The sequence below is a fragment of the Anopheles funestus genome, unplaced genomic scaffold (genome assembly GCF_943734845.2).
Source record: "Anopheles funestus unplaced genomic scaffold, idAnoFuneDA-416_04 scaffold_13_ctg1, whole genome shotgun sequence".
NCBI lineage: Eukaryota > Metazoa > Arthropoda > Insecta > Diptera > Culicidae > Anopheles > Anopheles funestus.
The window spans coordinates 199,948-214,736 of NW_026045353.1; the positions used below are offsets into that span (position 1 = coordinate 199,948).

General features: G+C 47.9%; 1 long non-coding RNA gene across 1 annotated transcript in view; it reads right to left on the bottom strand.

Moving 5' to 3' along the window:
• Nucleotides 1–1,364: 1,364 nt before the first annotated feature.
• The window catches only part of LOC125774496 (uncharacterized), a 29,016-nt gene continuing 15,591 nt past the window's right edge, over nt 1,365–14,789 (bottom strand). The window contains exon 4 of the long non-coding RNA XR_007420973.1: nt 1,365–2,065. This is a non-coding gene — a long non-coding RNA (uncharacterized LOC125774496). The remainder of the gene's footprint in view (nt 2,066–14,789) is intronic.

Consider the following 14,789-nt stretch of genomic DNA (forward strand, 5'->3'; position numbering starts at 1 on the left):
GAGACACATTAGCCAAGACACCTTAGCCCAGACACCTTAGCCAAGACACCTTAGCCAAGACACCTTAGCCAAGACACCTTAGCCAAGACACATTAGCCGAGACACATTAGCCAAGACACCTTAGCCAAGACACCTTAGCCAAGACACCTTAGCCAAGACACATTAGCCAAGACACCTTAGCCAAGACACCATAGCCAAGACACCTTAGCCAAGACACCTTAGCCAAGACACATTAGCCAAGACACCTTAGCCGAGACACCGTAGCCGAGACACATTAGCCAAGACACCTTAGCCAAGACACCTTATCCAAGACACCTTAGCCAAGACACTTTAGCCGTGACACATTAGCCAAGACACCTTAGCCAAGAAAAATTAGCTAAGACACCTTAGCCAAGACACCTTAGCCAAGACACCTTAGCCGAGACACATTAGCCAAGACACCTTAGCCAAGACACCTTAGCCAAGACACCTTAGCCAAGACACCTTAGCCAAGACACATTAGCCAAGACACATTAGCCAAGACACCTTAGCCAAGACACCTTAGCCAAGACACCTTAGCCAAGACACATTAGCCAAGACACCTTAGCCAAAACACATTAGCCAAGACACCTTAGCGAAGACACCTTAGCCAAGACACATTAGCCAAGACACTTTAGCCAAGGCACATTAGCCGAGACACCTTAGCCAAGACACTTTAGCCAAGACACCTTAGCCAAGACACATAAGCCGACACACATTAGCCAAGACACATTAGCCAAGACACCTTAGCCAAGACACATTAGCCAAGACACCTTAGCCAAGACACCTTAGCCAAGACACTTTAGCCAAGACACATTAGCCAAGACACATTAGCCGAGACACCTTAGCCAAGACACCTTAGCCAAGACACCTTAGCCAAGACACCTTAGCCAAGACACCTTAGCCAAGACACCTTAGCCAAAACACCTTAGCCAAGACACTTAAGCCGAGACACATTAGCCAAGACACATTAGCCAAGACACCTTAGCCAAGACTCCTTAGCCAAGACACATTAGCCGAGACACATTAGCCAAGACACATTAGCCAAGACACCTTAGCCAAGACACCTTAGCCGAGACACATTACCCAAGACACCTTAGCCAAGACACTTTAGCCAAGACACATTAGCCAAGACACCTTAGCCAAGACACCTTAGCCGAGACACATTAGCCAAGACACCTTAGAGAAGACACATTAGCCAAGACACCTTAGCCAAGACACCTTAGCCAAGACACCTTAGCCAAGACACATTAGCCAAGACACATTAGATAAAACACCTTAGCCAAGACACCTTAGCCAAGACACCTTAGCCAAGACACCTTAGCCAAGACACCTTAGCCAAGACACCTTAGCCAAGACACTTTAGCCGAGACACATTAGCCAAGACACATTAGCCAAGACACCTTAGCCAAGACACCTTAGCCAAGACACATTAGCCGAGACACATTAGCCAAGACACATTAGCCAAGACACCTTAGCCAAGACACCTTAGCCGAGACACATTAGCCAAGACACCTTAGCCAAGACACTTTAGCCAAGACACATTAGCCAAGACACCTTAGCCAAGACACCTTAGCCGAGACACATTAGCCAAGACACCTTAGAGAAGACACATTAGCCAAGACGCCTTAGCCAAGACACATTAGCCAAGACACCTTAGCCAAGACACCTTAGCCAAGACACATTAGCCAAGACACCTTAGCCAAGACACCTTAGCCAAGACACCTTAGCCAAGACACCTTAGCCAAGACACCTTAGCCAAGACACCTTAGCCAAGACACCTTAGCGAAGACACATTAGCCGAGACACCTAAGCCAAGACACCTTAGCCAAGACACCTTAGCCAAGACACCTTAGCCAAGACACCTTAGCCAAGACTCCTTAGCCAAAACACATTAGCCAAGACACCTTAGCTAAGACACCTTAGCCAAGACACATTAGCCGAGACACCTAAGCCAAGACACCTTAGCCAAGACACCTTAGCCGAGACACATTAGCCAAGACACCTTAGAGAAGACAAATTAGCCAAGACACCTTAGCCAAGACACCTTAGCCAAGACACCTTAGCCAAGACACATTAGCCAAGACACATTAGCCAAAACACCTTAGCCAAGACACCTTAGCCAAGACACCTTAGCCAAGACACCTTAGCCAAGACACATTAGCCAAGACACCTTAGCCAAGACACCTTAGCCAAGACACCTTAGCCAAGACACTTTAGCCGAGACACCTTAGCCAAGACACCTTAGCCAAGACACATTAGCCGAGACACATTAGCCAAGACACATTAGGAAAGACACCTTAGCCAAGACACCTTAGCCGAGACACATTAGCCAAGACACCTTAGCCAAGACACTTTAGCCAAGACACATTAGCCAAGACACCTTAGCCAAGACACCTTAGCCGAGACACATTAGACAAGACACCTTAGAGAAGACACATTAGCCATGACACTTTAGCCAAGACACATTAGCCAAGACACCTTAGCGAAGACACATTAGCCGAGACACCTAAGCCAAGACACCTTAGCCAAGACACCTTAGCCAAGACACCTTAGCCAAGACACCTTAGCCAAGACACCTTAGCCAAAACACATTAGCCAAGACACCTTAGCTAAGACACCTTAGCCAAGACACATTAGCCGAGACACCTAAGCCAAGACACCTTAGCCAAGACACCTTAGCCGAGACACTTTAGCCAAGACACCTTAGCCGAGACACATTAGCCAAGACACCTTAGCCAAGACACCTTAGCCAAGACACCTTAGCCAAGACACCTTAGCCAAGACACCTTAGCCAAGACACTTTAGCCGAGACACATTAGCCAAGACACCTTAGCCAAGACACTTTAGCCAAGACACATTAGCAAAGACACCTTAGCCAAGACACCTTAGCCAAGACACCTTAGCCAAGACACATTAGCCAAGACACCATAGCCAAGACACTTTAGCCAAGACACATTAGCCAAGACACCTTAGCCAAGACACCTTAGCCGAGACACATTAGCCAAGACACCTTAGCCAAGACACCTTAGCCAAGACACCTTAGCCAAGACACCTTAGCCAAAACACATTAGCCAAGACACCTTAGCTAAGACACCTTAGCCAAGACACATTAGCCGAGACACCTAAGCCAAGACACCTTAGCCAAGACACCTTAGCCGAGACACTTCAGCCAAGACACCTTAGCCGAGACACATTAGCCAAGACACCTTAGCCAAGACACCTTAGCCAAGACACCTTAGCCAAGACACCTTAGCCAAGACACCTTAGCCAAGACACTTTAGCCGAGACACATTAGCCAAGACACCTTAGCCAAGACACTTTAGCCAAGACACATTAGCCAAGACACCTTAGCCAAGACACATTAGCCAAGACACCTTAGCCAAGACACATTAGCCAAGACACCATAGCCAAGACACTTTAGCCAAGACACATTAGCCAAGACACCTTAGCCAAGACACCTTAGCCGAGACACATTAGCCAAGACACCTTAGCCAAGACACATTAGCCAAGACACCTTAGCCAAGACACCTTAGCCAAGACACCTTAGCCAAGACACCTTAGCCAAGACACATTAGCCGAGACACATTAGCCAAGACACCTTAGCCAAGACACATTAGCCAAGACACATTAGCCAAGACACCTTAGCCAAGACACATTAGCCGAGACACATTAGCCAAGGCACCTTAGCCAAGACACCTTAGCCAAGACACCTTAGCCAAGACACCTTAGCCGAGACACATTAGCCAAGACACCTTAGCCAAGACACCTTAGCCAAGACACCTTAGCCAAGACACCTTAGCCAAGACACCTTAGCCAAGACACATTAGCCAAGACACCTTAGCCGAGACACATTAGCCAAGACACTTTAGCCAAGACACCTTAGCCGAGACACATTAGCCAAGACACCTTAGCCAAGACACCTTAGCCAAGACACCTTAGCCAAGACACCTTAGCCAAGACACCTTAGCCAAGACACTTTAGCCGAGACACATTAGCCAAGACACCTTAGCCAAGACACTTTAGCCAAGACACATTAGCAAAGACACCTTAGCCAAGACACCTTAGCCAAGACACCTTAGCCAAGACACCTTAGCCGAGACACATTAGCCAAGACACCTAAGCCAAGACACATTAGCCAAGACACCTTAGCCAAGACACCTTAGCCAAGACACCTTAGCCAAGACACATTAGCCGAGACACATTAGCCAAGACACATTAGCAAAGACACCTTAGCCAAGACACCTTAGCCAAGACACCTTAGCCAAGACACCTTAGCCAAGACACCTTAGCCAAGACACATTAGCCAAGACACATTAGCCAAGACACATTAGCCAAGACACCTTAGCAAAGACACCTTAACCAAGACACCTTAGCCAAGACACAATAGCCAAGTTACCTTAGCCGAGACACCTTAGCCAAGACACCTTAGCCAAGACACCTTAGCCAAGACACATTAGAAAAGAAACCTTAGCCAAGACACTTTAGCCGAGACACCTTAGCCAAGACACCTTAGCCAAGACACCTTAGCCAAGACACATTAGCCAAGACACATTAGCCAAGACACCTTAGCCAAGACACATTAGCCAAGACACCTTAGCCGAGACACATTAGGCAAGACACCTTTGCCAAGACACCTAAGCCAAGACACCTTAGCCAAGACACTTTAGCCGAGACACATTAGCCAAGACACCTTAGCCAAGACACCTTAGCCAAGACACCTTAGCCAAGACACATTAGCCAAGACACAATAGCCAAGACACCTTAGCCGAGACACATTAGCCAAGACACCTTAGCCAAGACACCTTAGCCAAGACACCTTAGCCAAGACACCTTAGCCAAGACACCTTAGCCAAGACACATTAGCCAAGACACCTTAGCCGAGACACCTTAGCCAGGACACATTAGCCAAGACACCTTAGCCGAGACACATTAGCCAAGACACCTTAGCCAAGACACCTTAGCCAAGACACCTTAGCCAAGACACATTAGCCTAGACACCTTAGCCGAGACACATTAGGCAAGACACCTTAGCCAAGACACCTTAGCCAAGACACCTTAGCCAAGACACCTTAGCCAAGACACCTTAGCCAAGACACATTAGCCAAGACACCTTAGCCGAGACACATTAGGCAAGACACCTTAGCCAAGACACCTTAGCCAAGACACCTTAGCCAAGACACCTTAGCCAAGACACCTTAGCCAAGACACTTTAGCCAAGACACCTTAGCCAAGACACCTTAGCCAAGACACTTTAGCCGAGACACATAAGCCAAGACACCTTAGCCAAGACACCTTAGCCAAGACACCTTAGCCAGGACACCTTAGCCAAGACACCTTAGCCAAGACACATTAGCCAAGACACATTAGCCAAGACACCTAAGCCAAGACACATTAGCCAAGACACCTTAGCCGAGACACATTAGGCAAGACACCTTAGCCAAGACACCTTAGCAAAGACACCTTAGCCAAGACACCTTAGCCAAGACACCTTAGCCAAGACACTTTAGCCAAGACACCTTAGCCAAGACACCTTAGCCAAGACACTTTAGCCGAGACACCTTAGCCAAGACACCTTAGCCAAGACACCTTAGCCAAGACACCTTAGCCAAGACACCTTAGCCAAGACACCTTAGCCAAGACACAATAGCCAAGACACCTTAGCCGAGACACATTATCCAAGACACATTAGCCAAGACACCTTAGCCAAGACACCTTAGCCAAGACACCTTAGCCAAGACACATTAGCCAAGACACATTAGCAAAGACACCTTAGCCAAGACACCTAAGTCAAGACACCTTAGCCAAGACACCTTAGCCAAGACACCTTAGCCAAGACACATTAGCCAAGACACATTAGCCAAGACACATTAGCCAAGACACCTTAGCAAAGACACCTTAACCAAGACACCTTAGCCAAGACACAATAGCCAAGTTACCTTAGCCGAGACACCTTAGCCAAGACACCTTAGCCAAGACACCTTAGCCAAGACACCTTAGCCAAGAAACCTTAGCCAAGACACTTTAGCCGAGACACCTTAGCCAAGACACCTTAGCCAAGACACCTTAGCCAAGACACCTTAGCCAAGACACATTAGCCAAGACACCTTAGCCGAGACACATTAGGCAAGACACCTTAGCCAAGACACCTTAGCCAAGACACCTTAGCCAAGACACCTTAGCCAAGACACCTTAGCCAAGACACTTTAGCCAAGACACCTTAGCCAAGACACCTTAGCCAAGACACTTTAGCCGAGACACATTAGCCAAGACACCTTAGCCAAGACACCTTAGCCAAGACACCTTAGCCAAGACACCTTAGCCAAGACACCTTAGCCAAGACACCTTAGCCGAGACACATTAGCCAAGACACCTTAGCCAAGACACCTTAGCCAAGACACCTTAGCCAAGACACCTTAGCCAAGACACCTTAGCCAAGACACCTTAGCCAAGACACATTAGCCAAGACACCTTAGCCGAGACACATTAGCCAAGACACCTTAGCCAAGAAACCTTAGCCAAGACACTTTAGCCGAGACACCTTAGCCAAGACACCTTAGCCAAGACACCTTAGCCAAGACACATTAGCCAAGACACATTAGCCAAGACACCTTAGCCAAGACACATTAGCCAAGACACCTTAGCCGAGACACATTAGGCAAGACACCTTAGCCAAGACACCTTAGCCAAGACACCTTAGCCAAGACACCTTAGCCAAGACACTTTAGCCAAGACACTTTAGCCAAGACACCTTAGCCAAGACACCTTAGCCAAGACACTTTAGCCGAGACACATTAGCCAAGACACCTTAGCCGAGACACATTAGCCAAGACACCTTAGCCAAGAAACCTTAGCCAAGACACTTTAGCCGAGACACCTTAGCCAAGACACCTTAGCCAAGACACCTTAGCCAAGACACATTAGCCAAGACACATTAGCCAAGACACCTTAGCCAAGACACATTAGCCAAGACACCTTAGCCGAGACACATTAGGCAAGACACCTTAGCCAAGACACCTTAGCCAAGACACCTTAGCCAAGACACCTTAGCCAAGACACCTTAGCCAAGACACCTTAGCCAAGACACCTTAGCCAAGACACAATAGCCAAGTTACCTTAGCCGAGACACCTTAGAAAAGACACCTTAGCCAAGACACCTTAGCCAAGACACCTTAGCCAAGAAACCTTAGCCAAGACACTTTAGCCGAGACACCTTAGCCAAGACACCTTAGCCAAGACACCTTAGCCAAGACACATTAGCCAAGACACATTAGCCAAGACACCTTAGCCAAGACACATTAGCCAAGACACCTTAGCCGAGACACATTAGGCAAGACACCTTAGCCAAGACACCTTAGCCAAGACACCTTAGCCAAGACACCTTAGCCAAGACACCTTAGCCAAGACACTTTAGCCAAGACACCTTAGCCAAGACACATTAGCCAAGACACTTTAGCCGAGACACATTAGCCAAGACACCTTAGCCAAGACACCTTAGCCAAGACACCTTAGCCAAGACACCTTAGCCAAGACACCTTAGCCAAGACACAATAGCCAAGACACCTTAGCCGAGACACATTAGCCAAGACACCTTAGCCAAGACACCTTAGCCAAGACACCTTAGCCAAGACACCTTAGCCAAGACACCTTAGCCAAGACACATTAGCCAAGACACCTTAGCCAAGACACCTTAGCCAAGACACATTAGCCAAGACACCTTAGCCGAGACACATTAGCCAAGACACCTTAGCCAAGAAACCTTAGCCAAGACACTTTAGCCGAGACACCTTAGCCAAGACACCTTAGCCAAGACACCTTAGCCAAGACACATTAGCCAAGACACATTAGCCAAGACACCTTAGCCAAGACACATTAGCCAAGACACCTTAGCCAAGACACTTTAGCCAAGACACCTTAGCCAAGACACCTTAGCCAAGACACCTTAGCCAAGACACCTTAGCCAAGACACCTTAGCCAAGACACTTTAGCCAAGACACCTTAGCCAAGACACCTTAGCCAAGACACTTTAGCCGAGACACATTAGCCAAGACACCTTAGTAAAGACACCTTAGCCAAGACACCTTAGCCAAGACACCTTAGCCAAGACACCTTAGCCAAGACACAATAGCCAAGACACCTTAGCCGAGACACATTAGCCAAGACACCTTAGCCAAGACACCTTAGCCAAGACACCTTAGCCAAGACACCTTAGCCAAGACACCTTAGCCAAGACACCTTAGCCAAGACACCTTAGCCAAGACACCTTAGCCAAGACACCATAGCCAAGACACCTTAGCCAAGACACCTTAGCCAAGACACCTTAGCCAAGACACCTTAGCCAAGACACATTAGCCAAGACACCTTAGCCGAGACACATCAGCCAAGACACCTTAGCCAAGACACCTTAGCCGAGACACATTAGCCAAGACACCTTAGCCAAGACACCTTAGCCAAGACACCTTAGCCAAGACACCTTAGCCAAGACACATTAGCCAAGACACATTAGCCAAGACACATTAGCCAAGACACTTTAGCCAAGACACATTAGCCGAGACACATTAGCCAAGACACCTTAGCCAAGACACCTTAGCCAAGACACCTTAGCCAAGACACATTAGCCAAGACACCTTAGCCAAGACACATTAGCCAAGACACATTAGCCAAGACACCTTAGCCAAGACACCTTAGCCAAGACACATTAGCCAAGACACATTAGCCAAGACACCTTAGCCAAGACACCTTAGCCAAGACACATTAGCCGAGACACATTAGCCAAGACACCTTAGCCAAGACACCTTAGCCAAGACACCTTAGCCGAGACACATTAGCCAAGACACCTAAGCCAAGACACATTAGCCAAGACACCTTAGCCAAGACACCTTAGCCAAGACACCTTAGCCAAGACACATTAGCCAAGACACATTAGCCAAGACACATTAGCAAAGACACCTTAGCCAAGACACCTTAGCCAAGACACCTTAGCCAAGACACCTTAGCCAAGACACCTTAGCCAAGACACCTTAGCCAAGACACATTAGCCAAGACACATTAGCCAAGACACATTAGCCAAGACACCTTAGCAAAGACACCTTAGCCAAGACACCTTAGCCAAGACACAATAGCCAAGTTACCTTAGCCGAGACACCTTAGCCAAGACACCTTAGCCAAGACACCTTAGCCGAGACACCTTAGCCAAGAAACCTTAGCCAAGACACTTTAGCCGAGACACCTTAGCCAAGACACCTTAGCCAAGACACCTTAGCCAAGACACATTAGCCAAGACACATTAGCCAAGACACCTTAGCCAAGACACATTAGCAAAGACACCTTAGCCAAGACACCTTAGCCAAGACACAATAGCCAAGTTACCTTAGCCGAGACACCTTAGCCAAGACACCTTAGCCAAGACACTTTAGCCGAGACACCTTAGCCAAGAAACCTTAGCCAAGACACTTTAGCCGAGACACCTTAGCCAAGACACCTTAGCCAAGACACCTTAGCCAAGACACATTAGCCAAGACACATTAGCCAAGACACCTTAGCCAAGACACATTAGCCAAGACACCTTAGCCGAGACACATTAGGCAAGACACCTTAGCCAAGACACCTTAGCCAAGACACCTTAGCCAAGACACCTTAGCCAAGACACCTTAGCCAAGACACATTAGCCAAGACACATTAGCCAAGACACATTAGCCAAGACACTTTAGCCAAGACACATTAGCCGAGACACATTAGCCAAGACACCTTAGCCAAGACACCTTAGCCAAGACACCTTAGCCAAGACACATTAGCCAAGACACCTTAGCCAAGACACATTAGCCAAGACACATTAGCCAAGACACCTTAGCCAAGACACCTTAGCCAAGACACATTAGCCAAGACACATTAGCCAAGACACCTTAGCCAAGACACCTTAGCCAAGACACATTAGCCGAGACACATTAGCCAAGACACCTTAGCCAAGACACCTTAGCCAAGACACCTTAGCCGAGACACATTAGCCAAGACACCTAAGCCAAGACACATTAGCCAAGACACCTTAGCCAAGACACCTTAGCCAAGACACCTTAGCCAAGACACATTAGCCAAGACACATTAGCCAAGACACATTAGCAAAGACACCTTAGCCAAGACACCTTAGCCAAGACACCTTAGCCAAGACACCTTAGCCAAGACACCTTAGCCAAGACACCTTAGCCAAGACACATTAGCCAAGACACATTAGCCAAGACACATTAGCCAAGACACCTTAGCAAAGACACCTTAGCCAAGACACCTTAGCCAAGACACAATAGCCAAGTTACCTTAGCCGAGACACCTTAGCCAAGACACCTTAGCCAAGACACCTTAGCCGAGACACCTTAGCCAAGAAACCTTAGCCAAGACACTTTAGCCGAGACACCTTAGCCAAGACACCTTAGCCAAGACACCTTAGCCAAGACACATTAGCCAAGACACATTAGCCAAGACACCTTAGCCAAGACACATTAGCAAAGACACCTTAGCCAAGACACCTTAGCCAAGACACAATAGCCAAGTTACCTTAGCCGAGACACCTTAGCCAAGACACCTTAGCCAAGACACCTTAGCCGAGACACCTTAGCCAAGAAACCTTAGCCAAGACACATTAGCCAAGACACATTAGCCAAGACACCTTAGCCAAGACACATTAGCCAAGACACCTTAGCCGAGACACATTAGGCAAGACACCTTAGCCAAGACACCTTAGCCAAGACACCTTAGCCAAGACACCTTAGCCAAGACACCTTAGCCAAGACACTTTAGCCAAGACACCTTAGCCAAGACACCTTAGCCAAGACACTTTAGCCGAGACACATTAGCCAAGACACCTTAACCAAGACACCTTAGCCAAGACACCTTAGCCAAGACACCTTAGCCAAGACACCTTAGCCAAGACACAATAGCCAAGACACCTTAGCCGAGACACATTAGCCAAGACACCTTAGCCAAGACACCTTAGCCAAGACACCTTAGCCAAGACACCTTAGCCAAGACACCTTAGCCAAGACACATTAGCCAAGACACCTTAGCCAAGACACCTTAGCCAAGACACATTAGCCAAGACACCTTAGCCGAGACACATTAGCCAAGACACCTTAGCCAAGAAACCTTAGCCAAGACACTTTAGCCGAGACACCTTAGCCAAGACACCTTAGCCAAGACACCTTAGCCAAGACACATTAGCCAAGACACATTAGCCAAGACACCTTAGCCAAGACACATTAGCCAAGACACCTTAGCCGAGACACATTAGGCAAGACACCTTAGCCAAGACACCTTAGCCAAGACACCTTAGCCAAGACACCTTAGCCAAGACACCTTAGCCAAGACACTTTAGCCAAGACACCTTAGCCAAGACACCTTAGCCAAGACACTTTAGCCGAGACACATTAGCCAAGACACCTTAGCCAAGACACCTTAGCCAAGACACCTTAGCCAAGACACCTTAGCCAAGACACCTTAGCCAAGACACAATAGCCAAGACACAATAGCCAAGACACCTTAGCCAAGACACCTTAGCCAAGACACCTTAGCCAAGAAACCTTAGCCAAGACACTTTAGCCGAGACACCTTAGCCAAGACACCTTAGCCAAGACACCTTAGCCAAGACACATTAGCCAAGACACATTAGCCAAGACACCTTAGCCAAGACACATTAGCCAAGACACCTTAGCCGAGACACATTAGGCAAGACACATTAGCCAAGACACCTTAGCCAAGACACCTTAGCCAAGACACCTTAGCCAAGACACTTTAGCCAAGACACCTTAGCCAAGACACCTTAGCCGAGACAAATTAGCCACGCCACCTTAGCCAAGACACCTTAGCCAAGACACCTTAGCCAAGACACCTTAGCCAGGACACCTTAGCCAAGACACCTTAGCCAAGACACAATAGCCAAGACACCTTAGCCGAGACACATTAGCCAAGACACCTTAGCCAAGACACCTTAGCCAAGACACCTTAGCCAAGACACATTAGCCAAGACACCTTAGCCAAGACACCTTAGCCAAGACACATTAGCCAAGACACCTTAGCCGAGACACATTAGCCAAGACACCTTAGCCAAGAAACCTTAGCCAAGACACTTTAGCCGAGACACCTTAGCCAAGACACCTTAGCCAAGACACCTTAGCCAAGACACATTAGACAAAACACATTAGCCAAGACACCTTAGCCAAGGCACATTAGCCAAGACACCTTAGCCGAGACACATTAGGCAAGACACCTTAGCCAAGACACCTTAGCCAAGACACCTTAGCCAAGACACCTTAGCCAAGACACCTTAGCCAAGACACTTTAGCCAAGACACCTTAGCCAAGACACCTTAGCCAAGACACTTTAGCCGAGACACATTAGCCAAGACACCTTAGCCAAGACACCTTAGCCAAGACACCTTAGCCAAGACACCTTAGCCAAGACACAATAGCCAAGACACCTTAGCCGAGACACATTAGCCAAGACACCTTAGCCAAGACACCTTAGCCAAGACACCTTAGCCAAGACACCTTATCCAAGACACCTTAGCCAAGACACATTAGCCAAGACACCTTAGCCAAGACACCTTAGCCAAGACACATTAGCCAAGACACCTTAGCCAAGACACCTTAGCCAAGACACCTTAGCCGAGACACATCAGCCAAGACACCTTAGCCAAGACACCTTAGCCGAGACACATTAGCCAAGACACCTTAGCCAAGACACCTTAGCCAAGACACCTTAGCCAAGACACCTTAGCCAAGACACATTAGCCAAGACACATTAGCCAAGACACATTAGCCAAGACACTTTAGCCAAGACACATTAGCCAAGACACATTAGCCAAGACACCTTAGCCAAGACACCTTAGCCAAGACACCTTAGCCAAGACACATTAGCCAAGACACCTTAACCAAGACACCTTAGTCAAGACACCTTAGCCAAGACACCTTAACCAAGACACCTTAGCCAAGACACCTTAGCCAAGACACTTTAGCCAAGACACTTTAGCCAAGACACATTAGCCAAGACACCTTAGCCGAGACACATTAGCCAAGACACCTTAGCCAAGACACATTAGCCAAGACACATTAGCCAAGACACCTTAGCCAAGACACCTTAGCCAAGACACCTTAGCCAAGACACATTAGCCAAGACACATTAGCCAAGACACATTAGCCAAGACACATTAGCCAAGACACCTTAGCCAAGACACCTTAGCCAAGACACCTTAGCCAAGACACCTTAGCCAAGACACCTTAGCAAAGATACCTTAGCCAAGACACATTAGCCGAGACACATTAGCCAAGACACCTTAGCCAAGACACATTAGCCAAGACACCTTAGCCAAGACACCTTAGCCAAGACACCGTAGCCAAGACACCTTAGCCAAGACACATTAGCCAAGACACCTTAGCCAAGACACCTTAGCCAAGACACCTTAGCCAAGACACCTTTGCCGAGACACATTAGCCAAGACACCTTAGCCAAGACACATTAGCCAAGACACCTTAGCCAAGACACCTTAGCCAAGACACCTTAGCCAAGACACATTAGCCAAGACACCTTAGCCAAGACACCTTAGCCAAGACACTTTAGCCAAGACACATTAGCCAAGACACCTTAGCCGAGACACATTAGCCAAGACACCTTAGCCAAGACACATTAGCCAAGACACATTAGCCAAGACACATTAGCCAAGACACCTTAGCCAAGACACCTTAGCCAAGACACCTTAGCCAAGCATCTTAGCCAAGACACCTTAGCCGAGACACCTTAGCCAAGACACCTTAGCCAAGACACATTAGCCAAGACACCTTAGCCGAGACACCTTAGCCGAGACACATTAGCCAAGACACCTTAGCCAAGACACCTTAGCCAAGACACCTTAGCCAAGACACCTTAGCGAAGACACTTTAGCCGAGACACATTAGCCAAGACACCTTAGCCAAGACACCTTAGCCGAGACACCTTAGCCAAGACACCTTAGCCGAGAGACATTAGCCAAGACACCTTAGCCAAGACACCTTAGCCAAGACACCTTAGCCAAGACACCTTAGCCAAGACACCTTAGCGAAGACACTTTAGCCGAGACACATTAGCCAAGACACCTTAGCCAAGACACCTTAGCCGAGACACCTTAGCCAAGACACCTTAGCCGAGAGACATTAGCCAAGACACCTTAGCCAAGACACCTTAGCCAAGACACCTTAGCCAAGACACCTTAGCCAAGACACCTTAGCCAAGACACATTAGCCAAGCCACCTTAGCCAAGACACCTTAGCCAAGACACCTTAGCCAAGATACATTAGCCAAGACACCTAAGCCGAGACACATTAGCCGAGACACATTAGCCAAGACACCTTAGCCAAGACACTTTAGCCAAGACACTTTAGCCAAGACACATTAGCCAAGACACCTTAGCCGAGACACATTAGCCAAGACACCTTAGCCAAGACACATTAGCCAAGACACATTAGCCAAGACACCTTAGCCAAGACACCTTAGCCAAGACACCTTAGCCAAGACACATTAGCCAAGACACATTAGCCAAGACACATTAGCCAAGACACATTAGCCAAGACACCTTAGCCAAGACACCTTAGCCAAGACACCTTAGCCAAGACACCTTAGCCAAGACACCTTAGCAAAGACACCTTAGCCAAGACACATTAGCCGAGACACATTAGCCAAGACACCTTAGCCAAGACACATTAGCCAAGACACCTTAGCCAAGACACCTTAGCCAAGACACCGTAGCCAAGACA